Source organism: Lissotriton vulgaris, chromosome 11 (genome assembly GCF_964263255.1).
Source record: "Lissotriton vulgaris chromosome 11, aLisVul1.2, whole genome shotgun sequence".
Taxonomy (NCBI): Eukaryota; Metazoa; Chordata; class Amphibia; order Caudata; family Salamandridae; genus Lissotriton; species Lissotriton vulgaris.
Window position 1 is genome coordinate 856110634 of NC_141699.1, and position 20174 is coordinate 856130807.

General features: G+C 49.9%; 1 protein-coding gene across 3 annotated transcripts in view; it reads left to right on the forward strand.

Annotated features, from left to right (window-relative positions):
• Window positions 1-20174, forward strand: part of YEATS2 (YEATS domain containing 2) — a 1498478-nt gene that overhangs the window by 367953 nt on the left and 1110351 nt on the right. The window lies entirely within an intron of this gene.

A 20174-nucleotide genomic window follows, 5' to 3' on the forward strand; every position in this document is an offset into this window, starting at 1 on the left:
GAAAATCCTCCAAAAATAATAACCAATTAAAAAAGTGTTTCAAGTAATTAAGTCAGTTAATAACTCCTGCCCACTTTTATAACTGATGACTGTGAGAAGTTGGCCTGGTATATGATGCTCACTAGTTCTAGGGATCACCTTGTACCATGCCAAGCAACCCTTATGATGATAGGTTGTAAGTCAACCTTATAGACGAGCTATCCTAGGGGTAGCGTGGACAAAGCAGTCTTAGGCTAAACTCTGTAAAGGCATGTGAAGCAAGCTGTTTTACCATACACAATCCCCTTGAATACCAAATGAAAGGACACCACACAGATAATATATATTGAATATATATATATTTATTTACTACAAATATCCCCTATACTCTTTATGAGCACAGAAGCAAATGCGTTAAAACAAAACACAGTTTAAATATACAAAAGTTGCACAATATGGATGAGCCCTAGGGGCCACCTAAACCATATACTAAAATAGTGGTATAAGTACCACCAATCGGAAAGGAAGTAGGCCTAGGGCCTTGGGAATCGCTGGAGCTGATCGGGACTAGCAGTGAAGAAGTCAGGAAAGGCCCGCGGGACTCGGTCAGTGCTTAAAGCACACGCATACACCAATGCAATGTTAATGGTGCGTAAAAGTTACAAAGTTAGTGTTTAAGGAACCTTCCGAATGACCTAGAAGAACAAAACTTTATACCTAGGTACTAGAGGTGTGTACCAGTGTAGGAACACCGGCGTTGATGAGTTACCTCACCCACAGGAAGCGGGTGCACAGGTGCGAAGTAGTGTCGGGTTTCGTCACGCGGGTCGATGGTGCCTGAAGATGATGCTGCAGGCGGGTCGTCTAGGAGAGTTCCGGTGGATCCAAGGGTGGATCTGAAGTGGTGAAGACCTGAAAGCAGAGGGGACAATGTTCAAAGTCACCAGCCAGTGACTACCATGGAACCAGGATGGAACCAGGCGATGTCGGGTGCAAACAGGCGATGAGGTGTAGCTTGTCTCCGCAGCCACGTGGACACGAAGAGGTCGAGGTCGTCCAGGAGTCGATCACGGGCTGTCCCACGAAGGCTCTAGCTGATGGCGGTGTCGGCAACTTGATCGGAGCAAACAGGCCTTGGCTAATGCAAGCCACGCAGAAAGTGAAGAAAGCTTATCACTCGGACCAGCAAGGTCAGAGCGGGTGCTCCTTTTTACAGGAGCGAGGGCAAGTCTGGAGCAACCAGACCCGCAGTGTTGATTGTCGGTTTCGTCGCCAAGATGGCCGCTAGCCACCTGGCAAGTGACCGGGATGGCGCGTCGAGTGGCAAAGTGCAAAAGGGCCCCACGCAGATCGTCGAGATGCTGGGGGGCTGATCTTCAGTGCAAATGCTGCTCGGTTGTGGGGCTTCTCAAAACCTAAAGCACAACGTCGAGGGTGCCTCGGGTGCTGCCCAGTCAGCTTCTCGGGGGGGTCTTTCGAGATGTCCGGTCCCACGTCTCTCGGTGCCTCCACGGGTCCCTTCTTTGCAGGGGCTATGGATCGGGCTGTGAGAAGTCTGGGAGTCTGGGTCTCGTCGGGCTCTGGGCTCCGGCTCCGGCAGGAGGCGGGGGCAAAGCAGACGTCGAGTTGCTGGATGGTGCCTGTGTTCACAGGGTGGCCACTCCTAGGCCACAAGGGAGATGCTCTTCAGTCTTCTGTGCAGTAGAAAGTCCAGTCTTCTTCTTTGTTTCAAGTTGATTTCAGGATGATCTGAGGTGCTATGTCACTGCTCCCACTCTTATTCCCAATCTCAGGGGTGGATCACCTGCTAGGTCCCTCCTCTGGGTGGGACCAGGAAGGGGGGTGGATACACCCCCTTTCCTTTGTCCAGCTTTGTGCCAGGACTGGGGCTGGAAAGCCCCAGCATCGGTTTGGACTGGCTTATGCACGAGGACACCATGTGTGCCCCGGGCATGTCTGATTCTATTAAGCCCTGTCCTACCCAATACACAAAATCCTGTCTGGGGTGGTGCTCGCACCTCCCAAGGCAGGAAACCCTTTGTCCAAGCCTCTCTCGCTGGAAGGACTCCCAGCAGCAGGAGGTCAGACTTGTGTCTGTGGTGGCAGCATCCATTTTGTGATGCTGAGGCTCAGGTTAACTTTAACCGGGGTTCAGGTTAGGTACAGGTCGTGTCCCTCTAGAAGGGTGGAATGCTATCCCCGTCGACAGAACTGTCGAGGGGATAGTATTCCAAATCGTATGACACCTTACTCGACATGTTTTGATAAAGCCAAACCAAAGTTACCATATAACCACGAGGATTATAATGCACTTAAGAGTATATGGTATGGCAATATCCCGGAACAGCTAAGGGAGTTGTTCCCGACAGCTGCAGACAGGCTCAGCTCGTGCTAGAGCACCATCTCACATAAAACCAAGCACTCTGCCTCCAGGATTGTTAAGGCCTGCCATAGGAGTGACTTATAGGTTACTAAGTGTCCAGTTAGGTTAGATATAGATATACTATATCGAAGTAAGAGGTGATTACACCAACTTACCCCAGCTGAGTGATCAGCTAGTTGTGTCAAATATGGAGGCCAGGCCAGGGGTGGCACAATATATGCTGCAGCCCCTGGTAGGCCTGGGCTACACCTATGCCCTGGGTACCTATGGTACACTGTTACAGGGGCCTATAAGGTGAACCAGTTCCAATTGTGTATGCACCTAAGGTACATGGAGTCCATTTTAAGGAGAGAGCAATTGGCCTGGGGCCCTGAATAGCAGGATCCCAGGCCAACTATGTCAAAAGCCAGCTAAACACCAGGCAAAAAGTTTGGGGGTAACCATAGTCAGATATCCACCTTCCTACAATGACCTTCAAAGGGCTTCGAGTCCACTTATTGCTTACTGTTGGTTGGCTTTATTGACGCTTTCATTTGCTTCCTTTATATTCGATGGCTTGCCCTCGTCTTCTTTTATGATGCATAGCCTCGTAACGATCCTTTTATTGGCTGGCTTGTATCTTCTACTGTGCACATTTATGGAATAACGTTGTTCTTACAGCGCTCCATGAGAATGCATAGGTTTTCTTGCTTGCTCCCTTATGTGCTGCTTCTGCTTCTGTACATGCTCTGTGTTGCTCCCTTAATCCCCGCCGCCAAGCTTATCCATTGCTTTCACTCACATCACCTGGCTTTTGTTTTTACTCATTTGTTTCACCCCTCCGGGTGCCTTTGTTTCTCTCTCCCCAAAGCCCACTCCTGCATCTGCTGTTTCATGGCTTCCCCACCCCTCGAGGTCCTTTAAAACTGTTGAGCTTTTTTGGAGTGGCCAGCTGCTGTCAGGTCCCTTTGCCTGTCAAATGTGCTTTCGTGCAAGTGTTTTTTCTTTTACTAAGTTTTTTGGCATCCACTTGGGTTTGGATCGGTGGATAAAAAAAAGAAAAGGTGCCCACCTCGTTCTGTAGGCGCCGCATGCGTGGTGATGTGTGAGTGCATTTATATGCTGTTACTAATGTACTTGCCTACAGAATGACACTGCAGCCTGCTAAGGACACATACTTGTGCCTTTTTTGTTCCTCCAATCCCCCGCCCTCCTCCCAATGCTTCATGGTTCAAGAAATGTAGCTTTTAGCCGATGCTGCACAGCATCATCAAAAAGCACTGGCAAAGCTAATTGGTCAATTTTGTTTTGAGCTGAGAGTCAAAAAAATTGAGGCGGCTATAAGGCTCTCTCCCAATAATCTCCCTGTCATCTTGGTCAGAATGTCACCTAATATATGGTCTCTCTTGAAATATCTTGGGCGGTACTGTCAACCCCTCTACCCACTTTTCAGATCAAATACGGACTCTTGCCAAATGTCTGCATATGTGTATAGTGCCCATCCTGGACCTGTCTCATCAATCTTGTCCCCTCCCATGTGATGATCCTACACTGCCTGGAAGTAGGTAGTCTTTCCTCTCTTACAAGAAACTTCTATTGACCTTGACAATTTCAGCCTATTCTTTCCAGTCTCTTCACTCCTCTTGCTCAAGAAAATCGATGAGATTTGTGTTAACAATAGACTGAAATTCTTTTGCAATCTTGTGCATCCTTGAAAACAGCAATTTCAGCTTAGTGATTCCATTCAGTCTATTGGAATATTTTGATTTTTGTCGACCACAACATTCTAATCTGAACTGTAAGACAAGGTCCTGAACTGGTTTGCACCATACTTCCCTTCAAAAGGTCCACTCTCCTGAAGACCTCATTCTTTTGGCCAAGACTCTAGAAAGATCTGGTCTTGGAACATCGCCTTAAATTGAGCTTCTACCAATCTCCTCTGTCTCCTCCACCCTGATATAGATGTGACCATATCCCACAATAATCCTCGAATGCACTTGTTTCAGCGTCATTGAAAGTTCCCCATTTCTGATGGATACTTCTCACTGCAGATCGCTCACCTTGTTAATTTGCCCAAGGTGCCAGACTTTATTCAGAGACTTTTCTCAGCAATTCCCACATGCATCAGTAGGTGGTGTCTTGCGGCTTTAGGTCGGGTCCATCCCACCTCAGAAGTGACATCAGGGTCCCTACATAGTTACCACCTGTGCTTGCCAATGTCAGTTTCTTTCTTTCCATGCCTCCCAGAGATCCGGAGGTCGCTCACTCAACTTCTGTCAGGCCTGACAAACTCTTTTTTTCTTCTAACTTCCCCAGTGTGCAAGGGATTTATCCCCTCCAAAAACAGCAGGGTTTAAACCTTGTAAAGATAGCCACAAGCAGATGTCAATGACGGACCTGCACGTCATTGGTCTTTGGTGTCTATGCTCCTCACATTATTCAATGTCATATGACGGGTGCTCGAAGATGAACCTTAAGGCAATCCGGGACCATGAGGCCAAGCTATACATCGCAGAACATCGACCGGAAACCATAAAGGCCCAGTCTGGCTCAAAGACTCAGACGCCTTCTCAATGTCCAGGCTGATCCTGTGACCATTCCACTCCAGAGCCAAGTCTTCAGGTGAGTTAAAGAAGAAGAATCAACAATCTAAACATGGTTCCTCTTCATCCCGATAGTCCCTCCACGCATAGTTACATGATGCCCTGGGTTCCTCCAGGCTGCAAAACCGGTCTCTGTCACCGGTACGTACTCCGACCCATGTCCCGATACAACCCACATTCCCGAGTCCATCACAGATTCTGCAACAGATCCATGTTGCGATTATTTGGTACCCTACAGGATCCCTCTGGAGCACCTATGGCACCCAAATATCCTAGGGGTACGCCTGTCGAATTACCACCAGAGGATCTGTCCCTGTCGCTGACTGTGCCCCTCGATCCCTCTCCTTGGTCAGCCTGACTTTGGGCCAGTGCAAAGCCCTATGCAGTTCACTGTGCCGAGATGGATGCCACAACTCCACGTGCCTTCGCTGGCTCTGATGCCACTGGCACCGGAGGAGGAGCTGATAGTCTTTGAGCCCTTGAAGTGCATCCGTCTCAACAGGATACAGCGTTTACAATGCAGTCATCATCGCAGTTCCTTTACATCGCGGTCGTTACAATGAAGGTGTTGTTAGAACGCGATGCCTTTACAATGCAAGTCATTAGATCGACTTGCTGTAGGGGGAGCTCTAACATAAGGACTAGTATAATTTACTATTCCAACACCTTCCCTACTGTTGCGCAGGCTGGATTTGGAATAGTAAATTATCAATCAATCAACAATCAATTTTTCTTTATTCGGTTTTTGAAATCTAGAAAAACCATATAAGTACAGGAATATAAAAACAATTTTATAAAAATTGAAAAACATTTTGCATCTATGGTACAATGGGTACGTTTAAAAAGAATAAAACATATTGAAAATGTATCAATTACTAAAAACAGCATTTCATATCAAAAACATGCATAAATACAGGTATCTGGCTTAAATCAAAGATGATGAATTAGTCGCATAAGTTAGGAATTAGGCATCCTTTAGGGTACAATTACTTCAAATCATCGATTCTAGGTTTGGTCTGTGTTTAATACAAAACTAAATCGAATCCCCTTCAAAATAAGGATAGCCATATTGTACAACTCAAGGGCACCTGCCAGTTATACAACCTTTGGGAAAGGGGAAAAAATAGAGCTTCAATTGTAGAGCCCACTCCCGACGACATGGATGGAAAATGCCTTGTGGTAAAAGACCACATTACTCTGATGGGATTGAGTACTGAGGGTTTGGTGGATCAGAACAACAAGAAAAAGGGAGCTACTACATTAGTTGCAGTAACGGAAGGTTCTGCCTCTTTAGCCAATTGTGTGTCTTCCCCCTGGTTTACTTCTAGGGATAAAAATATATAATCCTTCTTTCCCTTTCAAACCCTGCCTGAAGCCATTCCAAAAGTAGTGGGGGCGATAGAACATGTTCCATTTCCTAATCCAAGTGAGTCTCCACCTAAACATCATTCATTTAGCTCTTCTCTTCCTAGAGGAGTGCAAAATAACGATTTAATCTCTTCTGATTTAGATATGGAACTTTGCAGGAGATATATTGAGGACGATACTGGTAAGGCTCGGGATCCTATAAAAACACCAGCAGTATCTGTTCCCCCTGGCCTCCATCTTTATAGCCGTACCCCCTCAAATATCTCCCAGTCAAATACTTCGATGAGCCCTAATCTTAATATAACGGGCATAGATGCCATCCACCCGCCTAGATTAGATAAACCCGTCTCTGACTCCCTCTCCTCTCTTGAACATTTACTTTCCTACATTTTGTTATTAGAAAAATTTGTCGGGGCTCTGATTGTGTACTGGAAACAGTAACTCAAATACTGAAGGTCTTATTGAGCAACCGACATGAGAAGGAAATTAGTCCTATTCTAGAGGCAAATGGGCAAGATCCTGTAGTGCAGAAAGTTCTTGCATTGCAGAAAGACCCTAAGACAGAGAATGGGGCTCCTAATATTTCCCAACTATTTTACGATAGGGAAAAACCAGCTCCCCCATCGAGAGCTCCGACCTCAAACTGTATAGTTGACCTTGACCCAGCAATAGAGGTCCTACACAAAACTGTTTCAAAGGTAGGCAAGGAACTCTTCCTGATTTTCAATATGCAGCGGGTGAGGGAGATAAGGAGGTTTTAGAACCAAAAGACAATAGAAAAAAGGGCAAATCAGGGAAAGTTAAAAAGAATGGGAGGAAAAAGAGGAAATTAATTAGAAGAATTGAAAAAAATAGGCGGAGAAAAATCCTTTTTGGAGAACATTTGGATATGCCCTCTAAAAAAGAGCCATATCAGGTTTCCCTGTTGGTATTAAAAGATGAAAGTGGGGATGTAAAAGGAGCCGTAGACACCTCAGTCTCCTTAGTACAAAGGCCGGTCCCCTTACCATCAACTCCAGTCATAGCCCTTATTAATCCTCCTTGCTCATTTGGAGAGCACAATATGGAAAAAGGTTTTTTTTCTAGCTCAGTACCACAGGGGAATGTGATTAAATTTACTGGCCCTGCTTTAACAGTTCTTAATCCTCTGGCCAGACCTTATTCTGACAAGAGGGAAGGAGCAGTGGCCTGTAAAAAAAACCTCCTGAAATGCCCAAAGAGGAAAGTATTGACACCCTTAGTCTCGATTTCTTCCCCCTATTTGACGCTGACTGTATCTTAAATAGATCATTACTCCTTAAATATTTTCAGGAATCTGCAAATTTGAAATTAATACTATCTGCAGATATAGACAAAGTATTGATTCTGAAGACAGAGGCAGGAACTCAAACGAGGGTAAAGTTTTATTCTGAATTAGTAGCAAACCTAATCCTGCAACGGTCGGAAGACTTCCAGAGTAGAGGGATTGGCGTTGTGCCCTTTTTGGGGAATACCCTCTCTGGTAGACCTTTTAAGATCTCAAAATCCTTAGGCTCTCCTTTTTTTTGGTTTTGCCTAGCCAATGCGTACGAAGTACGCATGTGCTAGGAAAAATCCTAATGAGTATAGTATGGGGGCTGGGAATCCGCCCCCGTCTTTCATTGGCTAGCTCCATAAATGGAGGCTAGCCATTGGAAGACACGTTTGTCCGTCAATGCAGGACCAGATTCGGGGGCGTTCCCGAGAATTTTTGGCTTTTGGCGACGTCAGCCGAAAGCCTGTTCTCGGGAACGCCCCCGAATCTGGTCCGACATTGACGGCACCCGGAAGAAGTCCAGGTGAGTGCTTGTTTTTTTTTTTTTACCCGTTCCCACCCCCTCTCCCGCTCTCCGTGTCTCTGGCCCCGTTCCCGCCCCCTCCCGCTGCCTCGCTCTCCGTGTCTCTGGCCCCGTTCAGGCCACGCGGGAAAAGACGGCTCCTCCCCAAAAAGCAGTGGCGGCCAGCGTAGAGCGCGAAATATCACAAACGCCGCCATTATAGCGCCTGCATACACCGTTGATGTCTATGGGGCAAAAATACTAACTACACTTGTGAAAGGGCGGAGGACACCGTTTCATAAAAAGATTGCAAACTCGTACAATACCGTCGGCCGGCGTGACTAGGCGTTTATGAGCGCAGGTGAAAGCGAGACAGGGTTACAAAGTGTGACCGGCTGAGTGAACTTTGGAATGAAGGCGCCCCTGGTACACATAGCGTGAAAGTCGACGATTTGAAAGCGCTCGGAAGGCCATCTTGATGCGATCCAAGACCGGCAGGGAAAGATTGCACTTATATTGGGCCTCTCATCCCTCCGAGGTCGATAACACAAGCACCAGTTTCATCTGGTTAATAATATTTGCCCCTTCCTCCCCAGCAGCGCCTGGGACTGCACGGGCGGCGCTGCTGCACACCCTGCGCTCGCCGAGGCCTGCGCCCCCACTGCTCACCCTTCTCCATCAGCCTCCCCCCGGCACACATCGGCTTCCTCCTGTCTGCCAGCGGAGAGCTAGGGGTCTGCTCAGCTCCCGTTCGTGGCGCACACCCACCCAGCTCCGGGGCGCCGGACTCTGCTGCGCCAATGCCGACTCCCGGGAGCAGCCAGGGCGCCCAGGACATGGCTCTGGGAGCCGGGATAACCCCTTGCATGGAACTGGGGGCAGCTGTGTGGTGACAGACAGACTAGCACACACCGCCTCTTCCACGGTCCACCCCAGACACTCGGATATTTGGACCCCGGAGACCCACAGCCTGCAGCCCGATGGACCAGTGACGGATTGTCCCCTGCTTCGACCCGCCGTGGATTGGTCTGGGTAATGGGGTTATAAAATGCAAACCTTTCCCTCTTCTATCCCTGACAGCAGGGACGTCAGAGGAAGAGAAGCGGCCGTAACACAGCTGCGAGAAGAGGGAAGAAAAGAGAGAAGTGTCGGCACTTGCACCTCTCACCATGAAGTGCATCCTGGGGCGCGCCCTGGCCTTCCAGCTGGCCCTCTGCGTGTGCCTGACCCAACAACAGCGTGAGTTTGTCTACTGTGTGCTCTCACTCCGGGGGGGCGGGGGGGGGCACTCATTCAGGGGCGCACCTAGGGTGCCAGGGGCCCTAAAGCAAGTAAGGGGGGATGGGGTCCCGTCCTCTGGTTCGGTAGTTAAAAAAAACACTTTAATTGGGATTAAGTGGGGCAGTCACGCCCATGGGCCTCGGTGTCACTGCACCTGCTGCTCTCAGTGATAGCAACGCCAGTTTGGCGACCCCCTGCTCACTTAATATCGTCTCTGCTGCCCGGATGCCCACCGGAAGGAACAGGAGACCCTGCTGTTTGGGTAGTAAAATATAAATATTCAGGGTTCAGTGGCCCCTCGCGACTCTGGCCCTGGTGTCACTGCACCTGCTGCACCATCAATATCTTCGCCTCTGTCTATCCAGCCCTGGGGCTGTCGCTCCTCTGCTCAGTCACTGTAGGCGCTACTGTCATAGGGTGTCCGCCTCATTCCATGTCATGGCAGTCACTGTTTACATTCATCTGCTGTCATGACATCGTAATGTATTCTGGGAGTTACAGTCCGGATTTGCTTCAATTGAAGAAATGAGTTGTTCAGAACTGATGCCTGGTATTTGAGGGTGAAAAGTTCATGACTGGAAACAGTGTCCGTGATGACGTAGAGTGAGGTGGTCTCCCTGACGGTCATATCACAGGGGTCGTCACAACTCTGTCAATCAGGGATGTCACTGCTTGAGCTGGCACCAGTCTCTGCTGTCACTAGAGCTTGTGTGTTTTCTCTATGCTGAATCTTGGTACTTGACGTGCTCACCCGTGGGCCGTCACTGCTGTTTGTCTGCCCACAGGTGCCATCACTGCTTGGTGCCGTCTCAGTTCTTTCAAGGGTGTCTACTCTGACTCGGCTCTCACCACAGTCACTGTTCTGCCCACACAATGGATATTGCCTTCTTTCTACTTGCACCCATGACCTCTTTTTACTTCCTTTCCACCCCAGGGCTGTCACCGGCTGCCTCTACGGTCCCCTCACACTCAGGGTTGTCACTGCTGTTCGTTCACACCCAAAGCTGCGTGTGTTTTCCGCTGACACTCACTGTTAAGTTCAGTCACTGCACTCTGCTCACTGCGGGGTTCTGCCGATCTTGTTCGTGTGGTTGACTCTGCTTTCCTTATCTCGGCGTTGTCACTAGTGTCCGTTCACACGGGGGCAGTGGCTGCTGTGTTTCACACTCAGGTCAGGTAGTTGACTCATATTGTATTGCAGCATTTATACAGCGCTTATATGGGGCGCTGAAACGCTTCCCTCATGGGTCGCATGCTACACGGTGCAGGTTGTGTGGTTGGGAGGATTTTGTCCAACTCATAACTTTGCCCCCTTTAACCCTGTTTATTTTCTCTTTTTCTTCCTTCCTTCATTGACCCCCCCCCCCCCCCCCCCTTCCCCTTTTTGTCCGTCCCATGGTTCGGCCCAATGCGTTCCTGAGGTGCTTCGACTTGAAATAATGAAGATTGATTTACTTTATTTTAAATTTCAGAGGCTGCTTTGCAACAGTTGTGATCCGCTGTGGTTAGTGTTTCCAATGTCCATGTTGTGTATGGAGACCACCGAGCTGAAGTTAAAGTGGGAGAGGATGTGGCGTAACTGCCAGAGCTGCTGACTTTGGAGCCAGGGAACCAGGTTCGAGTCTCAGCGCTGGCTCAACATCCTGTGATTCTGGGCAAATCACTTATTCTCCCCGTGCCTAACAAAAATGAATGTGTCCTTGTGTAACATAACTGGTGCTCGTGTAAAGCCTCGAATACCCTCAGGTGGAGTTCGTGCTATATAAAACGGCCCCCTCAAAAAACATGTTATGGAATGCAGCGCCTAGCAGTGTGTTGGAAGATGAGGCATGCAGGCTGTATTCTCATTTTTGTTGTTATTTTCCTTGTTATGGACCCTAGTGGTTTGCTCATTTTCGTATGAATTACTGTATTACTCGAAGGAGTGTATTTTATTCTATTGCAGATAATGAATTCTGAGAGGAGCGGGACTACGAAGATTAATAATTGTTTTATATTTTTTTACTTTCTATGTCTGTCTGTTACATGGTTACAAGACGGGGGATCTTAAATGATTTTATATCTATGTATTTTATGGTCCCTGCCCTTTCCCAGCCTGTCCTTTCCCAGCCTGTCCTTTCCCAGCCTTTAAACTTCCAGCCTGTCCACTTCCAGCCTGCCCTCTCCCAACCTGCCCTCTCCCAACCTGCCCTCTCCCAACCTGCCCTCTCCTAGACTGTCCCCTCCCTGCCCTCTCCCAGACTGTCCCCTCCCTGCCCTCTCCCAGCCTGCCCTCTCCCAGCCTGTCCCCTCCCTGCCCTCTCCCAACCTGTCCCCTCCCTGCTCTCTCCTAGCCTGTCCTCTCCCTGCCTGTTGTTGTGTCCCGGCGGCAGCAGGCAGCAGCGTGCACTGCGTCCCCGAAGTAACAGCCCTAAAGCAAGCAAGAAGTAAGTCCCCCTCCCACCAATCCCTGTTAGGTAGTGGAAACTGTCCAAACTGGGGTGCAGACAGCCCCTCTCACCTTTCGGCCTGGTACCACTGCACCAGCCGCACTACTTCCCGAACTGACCGTTCTCCACTTCAGCCCCGTCTAAATTACAATTCATGTTTGTGACCCTTTTGCCTGCTTGTGCTTGTTTTCATGACCCTGTTGCCTGCTTGTGCCTCCGTGTGCCCCTGTTGCCTGCTTGTGCCTCCGTGTGCCCCTGTTGCCTGCTTGTGCCTCCGTGTGCCCCTGTTGCCTGCTTGTGCCTCCGTGTGCCCCTGTTGCCTGCTTGTGCCTCCGTGTGCCCCTGTCGCCTGCTTGTGCCTCAGTTTTCGTGCCCCTGTTGCCTGCTTGTGCCTCAGTTTTCGTGCCCCTGTTGCCTGCTTGTGCCTCTGTGTGCCTCTGTTGCCTGCTTGTGCCTCCGTGTGCCCCTGTTGCCTGCTTGTGCCTCCGTGTGCCCCTGTTGCCTGCTTGTGCCTCTGTGTGCCCCTGTTGCCTGCTTGTGCCTCCGTGTGCCCCTGTTGCCTGCTTGTGCCTCTGTTTTCGTGCCCCTGTTGCCTGCTTGTGCCTCCGTGTGCCTCCGTGTGCCCCTGTTGCCTGCTTGTGCCTCTGTGTGCCCCTGTTGCCTGCTTGTGCCTCCGTGTGCCCCCGTTGCCTGCTTGTGCCTCCGTGTGCCCCTGTTGCCTGCTTGTGCCTCCGTGTGCCCCTGTTGCCTGCTTGTGCCTCCGTGTGCCCCTGTTGCCTGCTTGTGCCTCCGTGTGCCCCTGTTGCCTGCTTGTGCCTCCGTGTGCCCCTGTTGCCTGCTTGTGCCTCCGTGTGCCACTGTTGCCTGCTTGTGCTGTGTGGGTGTGGGTGTGTGTGGAGGGCTCTGTGTGGCTGTGTGTGTAGGAAGCTTTGTGTGGCTGTGTGTGTGGAGGGCTTTGTGTGGCTGTGTGTGTGGGGGGGCTCTGTGTGGCTGTGTGTGTGGGGGGCTCTGTGTGGGTGTGTGTGTGGGGGGCTCTGTGTGTGTTTGTGTGTGTCATTTGCAAGAGATAAAGCTAGTGGCATTGTAAATGACAATGCCATTTATTTATGTTAAAAAAAAACATAAATAAAAATAATGTCAAGAGCAATGCCAATAGCTCTAACTTTAACAAAGGCAAAACCATTGCATTGTAAATGCTTGTTCACTTTTGCAGCCAGCCTCTGACAATACAGAACAGTCTGGTGGTTTTGTTGATTTAAAAATCTGTACATCTAAAGATCTTCGCTTAGTGTCATACACTAACCCTCCTATGCCCCCTCCCCAGGACAATGTTGTGGATGAAAGTCTCTGATGGAACTGGTTACCTGGTGTTCTCTCTCGAGGAAATTGACTAATAAGTACGCGCCTCATTTTCATCTTTAGCGGCAATATATCGATATTATCTTGGAATGGCGCTGGGTTGAATAGTCCCGAAAAAATTCAATTCCTCCTGTCTTTAGAAGCCAGTGTGATCTGTCTCCAAGAGACGTGGTGTTCGGAGAAAATTCAGGTAGGAAGGGATTACTTTGTATTGGAGGGCTACGCTTCCCCCTCCAGGAGAGGCCACGCTAGCGGGGGTATTGCCTGCTTATTGTCCAACCAGATAAAATGGAATTTTTCTCACTATCTGGACCCTTGTAATCTTTTTCAGGCTGTAACGTTGTTTAGTTTCGACAATGTTGAAACTTCTAAACCTTTAGTTCTGATTAACGCCTAAATTCCCCCGATGTTTGTTTTAATCTAATTCTAAAAAAGGTCTTTATCTATATACAGAGTATTAGGCAGAAAACTCCTCCTCCTAGCATAATTCTAGTAGGGGACTTGAATTGTAAAATCTCTAATTCAAGTATGAGCCTGTTCTGTGACAAATACAAAGAAGAATCACAACAGATCCCCCAAGCCCTCTTCCCGGAGAACATTAAAACAAATAAGCGAAGGAAGATACTTCTCAAAGAACTGTCCGATATAGATGGGATCATTGCGAATGGACGGCTCCCTTCCGATTCCCCTGCAAACTTCACCCATAAATCTCATCAGGGGGAATCTATTCTAGATTATGTAATAGTGGAGAATTCTACCTTTGCCCTATTGAAGGATTTTAGGGTTATTGAAACTCTCTTTAGCGACCATAAAATACTTTCTACCTTTGTGAAATATAAATCCCCCCAAACCTGACCAGTGGTCACTTAACAGTGATCTGGTAAGTTTTGGAGTTAAATCTGGGAGATGCTACTGGAATACAAAAGCCCAACGAGAGTTAGAGAGTGTTCTTGATGTAGCAATCAATGACCTCGCTAATTGACATGGCTCAGAAATTGTGCGTTTCTCAGATTTTATGAAGGTGGTGATTTTAGTCACTAAAAACCCAAATAAGAAAAGATATAATACAATACCCTTTAGTCCCTTGCGACTACTCAATATAGAAATAAATAGGTTAGTAAGGGAACAATATTTGAGTAAATCGGCTGAAGGAGCGCATAGAATAGCCCTATTAAAAAGGAGAAGGCTACAGGCAAAATTACGAAAAGAGGGGGAGGACATTATTTGGATAAAACTAAGAGAGGCCGCCTTTAATGGAGAAATGAAACAGTTTTTGTCCCTCATAGGCGAGGGTTGCGGGGCCAGAACAAGTCCGCTTCCTATCCCCATTGAAGAGCAAATTTGGGCGAACTATGTCACAGCCCTTTATGCAAGTAATGGGACAGTGGTCCCCCGCATAAGTTTTAATGAGGACAGTCAGCCTCTGGTCCCACTCTCTGAAAGGGATATTGAATTAGCTATTAGGGAAATGCGCCCTTCTGGGGCAATGGGACCGGACGAACTTCCAATTTCTGTTCTAAAGCAAAGTAGTGTAAAATGGAGCAAACTGCTATACCCGGTGTTCAACATTTGCTTTTTGAGCGGAAAGGTTCTTCCATCTTGGAAGGGGAGTATTTTGGTTCCCCTTTTTAAAAAGGGTGACCGGTTGTCTCCCCAAAACTATCGTCAAATTGCTCTTCTGGATGCAATTGGCAAAGTTTTCGCAAGATGCCGTCTGAAATTAATTAATGATTGGGTGGACCAGACCAATATACTTCCCTTTGATCAGAAGGGATTTCGAAAGAACCATGGCACCATGGATAACTTAACAGCCCTGCAAGTAATATCCGATAAATACATCAGAGTCAGAGGGGGGAGAGTTTATGCAGCCTTTATAAATTTCTCCACGTCTTTTGATAAAGTTGATCGCCCCATGCTGTGGAAGAAACTTTTGGCTTTTGGTATGCCAGCTCGGCTTTTAGATCTAGTCCAGGACCTCCACTCTGATACCTGGTGCAGAGTATTACTGGGAGGGGAGGGAGGCTTATCCCAAGCGATCCCCTCAGCAAATGGTCTTCCCTTTATGTTTGTGACCTCCCTCAAACCTTTTTTTTTTTTTTTAAATATATTTTTATTGCAGGAATTAGTTCAAGTTACATGCCGGTACCAGGATGTATTAACAGCAACAATGAAATTAACGAGACCCCAATAGTGAGTACTCCGTTTACAGCCAGTCAGCCCACATCTCGGAGGCTGGGCGGCGCTTAAGGTGATCCCATACAGGATGATCTGGCAGTCTCCCGGTATCGGCCAGGATAAATATAAGGCCTTCGTCTGCTTTTCTAAACAACTATAAAACATTCTACCCCTCCCACCTAATCCAACCCCCCCAGAGGACCAAGAGCCAAGCTAACAGTAGGTTAACAACCTCAAATGTGGTGAAAGATTACCTCATTTTCCCCTATCTCTATCTACCACCCTCCCACCCACCCCGCCATTGGTGTGCTTGTGTGTGTATCAAGAGCTTGCGGTAGGAAACCTATCCCATCATCAAGGAGAAACGTAGTGAAACAAAATTATTGGGTCGGAAGTTGAACATCCTCATCACTATCTGAGTCACTGGAAGTGTTGTAATCGCGCAGAGCCTGAACCAACGTCTCCCACTCCTGCCCCGCTTCTAGCGCCTTCTCGTTCTGCTGTCGCCTCGCCAATTGGTACCTCAGGGTGCTCTCCCCAGTAGCCCATTTTAGAAATTCATTGCGCCATTTAGTGCCCGTTGGACCAACTCGTGCCTTCCAATGCCTAGTTATCTCCCGTTTTGCCAATAGAAGCCCCAGGTCGATAAATTTACTGGAGATTTTGTTTCTGGGAGTGTGGGGGAACCAATGCAGGACTCCCGGTAACCTCTTTGAGGGTATCCCCTATCAACGACCAGTAGGAGGAGAGCGCCGGACACAACCACAACATATGTATAAGATTAGTCGCAGGCGCCCGACATCTGGGACAAGCCGCCGAGTCCGAGGCAAAGTATTTCTGTATTTTCTCCGGGGTCAAGTAGGCCCGGTGCAGTATATAAAAGTGCACCAATTGGAACCGAGCGTGGCGAGCGCCTTTCCAGGCGCGGCGCAACAGCTGGGCCCATGCAGTCTCCGGTATGTCCTTCCCTATGTCAACTTCGCATCTAGTCCTGAGTACCTCCAGCGGGGGTAACCCCTCATTAATCAGTCTGGAGTACAAGCATGTCACCACCTTGATCGTCCCTGACGACATCATAACATATTGGCACGCCGCTGACGTTGGTGGTTCCTCCAGACCGTTCTGCCAATACGCCTAAATCGCCCTCACAACCGCCGCGTGAAGGAGAAAATCACCACGGGGAATGTCAAAGCGATCCAAGATCGCCTGGAACGGTAGCAGCACTCCGTCCTCATAGAGGTCGCCCATTAGTTGTAGCCCTGCCTCCTCCCAATACCTCAACCGAGACCAGTCACCTCCGTGTGGCAAGGCAGTGAGCATCCCCAATGGGATCTCCGGAGCATACGGACGCTTCAGCTCCGCCCGGTTGTGTATTCGGTTCCAGCACGACCGTATGGGGCGTTCCTCATGTGTGAGGTCCTGCAGGGACAACCGTTGTCGTAATGCAATGTAGGATATAACGTGCCTGGGCATGCCACACCCCCTCTCCTCCTCCGGGCCTCGAAATTCCCGCGCCACCTCCTGGGTATAAGTCTGCAATTAGGCAGCTAGGTAGTATTTCTCAAAGTCTGGCACCGCTAACCCCCCCCTCCGACTTTGGTCTAATCAGGGTCTTGAGCGCCACTCTCCGGCGGCCCGGCCCCCAGAGGAACGTCACCAGCATGGAGTTCAAGGTCCGGAAGGTGGCCGGTGGGATCCAAACCGGGAGCGTCGGAAAGTAGTACAACAGCCGAGGGAGTGCCACCATTTTCAGCAGTGCAATACGACCAGCTACCGATAGCGGCAGGGTGGCCCAAAAGCCCATAGTACCTCTCAATGCTCGGATACAGCGGGTAATCTTGCCGTCTAGGATATCCACCTGGTCATGATACACATATACCCCTAGGTATTTGAGGCAACTGGGCTCCCACCTGATCTCTCTAATGGTAGCAGGCTGGGGTTCCCCCTGACGGATCCGGAACAGGCAAGTTTTTGCCCAGTTCACCTTCATGCCCGAGAGCTCTCCAAAGGCCGTGAGCGCCGTGTCAGCCCCGGTCAAGGCCTCTCCGGCATTCTCCAGAAATAGTAATAGGTCATCGGCGTAAAGGGAAATAAATTGCTGCCCCGACGAGGTCCGCAACCCCTGGAAGTAGGCCCCAGTTTGAATCGATAGCGCCAGGGGTTCCACCGCGAGTGCAAAGAGCAGGGGGGACAGAGAACACCCCTGTCTCGTGCCCCGTTCCACCGGGTATTGTTCGGAAATCAATGGACCCGACCGCACCCTGGCCGTCGCCGAGGCGTATAATACCGCAGTCCACCGCAGAAACCCCTCCCCCAGGCCAAAATGTGCCAGGACTCTGTGGAGGTATGTCCACTCCAAGCTATCGAAAGCCTTTTCTAGGTCTATCGATAAGACCAAGGGGCAAGGGGCCTCAGTGTGGGCCTCCCCCAATAGCCGAAGCAAGCGACGGATGTTCATTGTCGTGTTACGCTTGGGTATGAATCCCGCCTGATCGACATGGACCAGGGAGCTCATGTGGCCCAACAGTCTCGAGGCTAGTATACTGCTCAGTATTTTATAGTCGACTGTAAGCATTGAAAGCGGTCGGTAAGATGCCGGGTCATTGCCCTCTTTATCCGGTTTGAGGAGGGGGACCACTAAGGCCTCGCACACCGACCCGGGGAGGCGCCCCAAGCGTTTCGCCTCTCTATACACCACCAGCAACCTGGGGGCCAAGAGGTCCACGTAGGTGGAGTAGAACTCCACCGGGAGTCCATTCAGGCCTGGAGTCTTATTTCTCGCCCTCCCTTTTATGGCGCTACGGATTTCCCCCAGCTCTATATCCCTCCCTAGATCTATCGCCTGTGCAGGCTCCAGGGTGGGGATCGGCAGCGACTGTAGATATTCGTCCACCGGGGTAGAGTCCTGTGCCATCCTACTGCGGTATAACTCCTCGTAATAACGGAGGTAGCAATCAAGGATCTCGGGCTGGGTATATACCTCGTTGCCCGTCGCAGTGCGCATGGTCACCGTGGGGGTGGTTCGCCTCATGGCATTGGCCAGCCAGGCTAGGAGCGCTCCCGACTTGTCCCCCTCAGCTAGTGACCTGGTTAGGTAAGCCCTGTAGTCGAAGCTACGGAGTCGTTCAACTTCCACGGCCACCGCTTCCCTTGCTGCCAGGGCCTGCCCCTGCAGTTCCGGATTGCCGGGGCGAAGAAGCTCCATCTCGCGGAGTTTCCGATCAGCCTTAGCCAGATCATCCAGAATAACCCTGCGCATTCCCACCTTCTTTGTTATACAGTATCCCCGAACCACCACTTTAAATGCATCCCATTCCGTGGCTCTCGACCTAGCCATACCCTCATTCTCCACAAAGTACTCAGTGATTTTGTCCTCCAGTTCTGTCTTAAACACCAGGTCTTCCAAAATCTCGGGGCGTAACTTCCAAGTGGGCACACTGGGGGTGCCCGGAAACCACCGGATGTCTGCTAACAGAGGATTGTGGTCGGAGATGGTCCTAGTCAGGTACTCAGTTCTCACTGTCGCGGCTACAAGTTCCGCTGAACCTAGCAGCCTATCTAGTCTCACGTGCAACTCGTGCATGCCAGAGAAGTGAGAGTAATCTCGAGTACCCGGGTGTTGCGCTCGCCAAATGTCTGTCAGTCCCCATTGGGCTTGCCATTCCCGCCTACCTTTGGCCACTCGACGAACTGGAGAGTCCGAAAGGGGGGGGGTGGGATCGGTCGAGATCGACGTCCAACACCGAAATGAAGTCCCCCCCCCTAGTAAGAGGGGTCCCGATAAACAGTGGGCCAAGGAGCCCGACAACGCAGTCAGGAAAGAGAGTTGGTCCACGTTAGGCGCGTAAATGCAGCATATGTTCAAGGCTCTGTCCCCCAGGTTACCGGTGATGGCCACAAACCGCCCCTCTGGATCTACCACAGTTTTAGTTACCTGTAAGGGCACCCCAGCTCTCACCCAAATCAACGCGCCTCTCGCATAAGCTGAATATGACGTGTAATACACTTGCCCTCTCCATCTACGCTGTAGCGCTAGTCCCTCTAACTTAGTGAGATGTGTCTCCTGCAGCAGCGCTATTTGCACCCCCCTGCGCACCAGGTAGGCGTGGATCTTGTGCCGTCTGGACATGGTGTGCAGGCCCGCACGTTCCAAGTAATGCATTTCAGGTTGGATATATCAGCCATTGTCCCATAATGTCCCGTTCCGTTTCCCCCGGTAATGCTCGAGCATGATCAACCTTTCAATTAGGCCCACACCAATGGCAGTTATCCCCTGCAACAATAACAGAGCTCCCCTCAAACCCAAACTCCCATCCCACCCCACAAGAACAGGTCCCAAATAGTACCATCCAGTCCCCATCCAAACCTTACCCTTCTGAATCCCCTCCCTCCAAACTAACCTGACGGTAGCCACCGCAGGCATGCCTTAAGGGCTGAGTGGGGGCCGAGCGTCAATAGGGGGTCTACCACGCCTCCGTACTACCAAGACATGATCGAGCCCAATCGTTTTAGACCTGGGAAAAGGTGCGACCCCAACCCACTCCCTGCATCATTAACCAACATCTCTCCCGAAGGACCCCCCCACGCTCATCAACCCCCCCGTGCTCGGAATCAGCTCACCCAGGGTCATCCCTGTCCATCCAGCAGGATGTACATACATACATACATACATACATACATACATACATACATACATACATACAGCAGCATCCTGTCCATCCAGCAGCCGAATCTGGAGTTATGACAGGCAGAGTCACACTGTCGGTTTCTGAGTCCTCCGTGTCCGACAAATGTCCACCACCACCGCTCTCCGAGTCCTCCG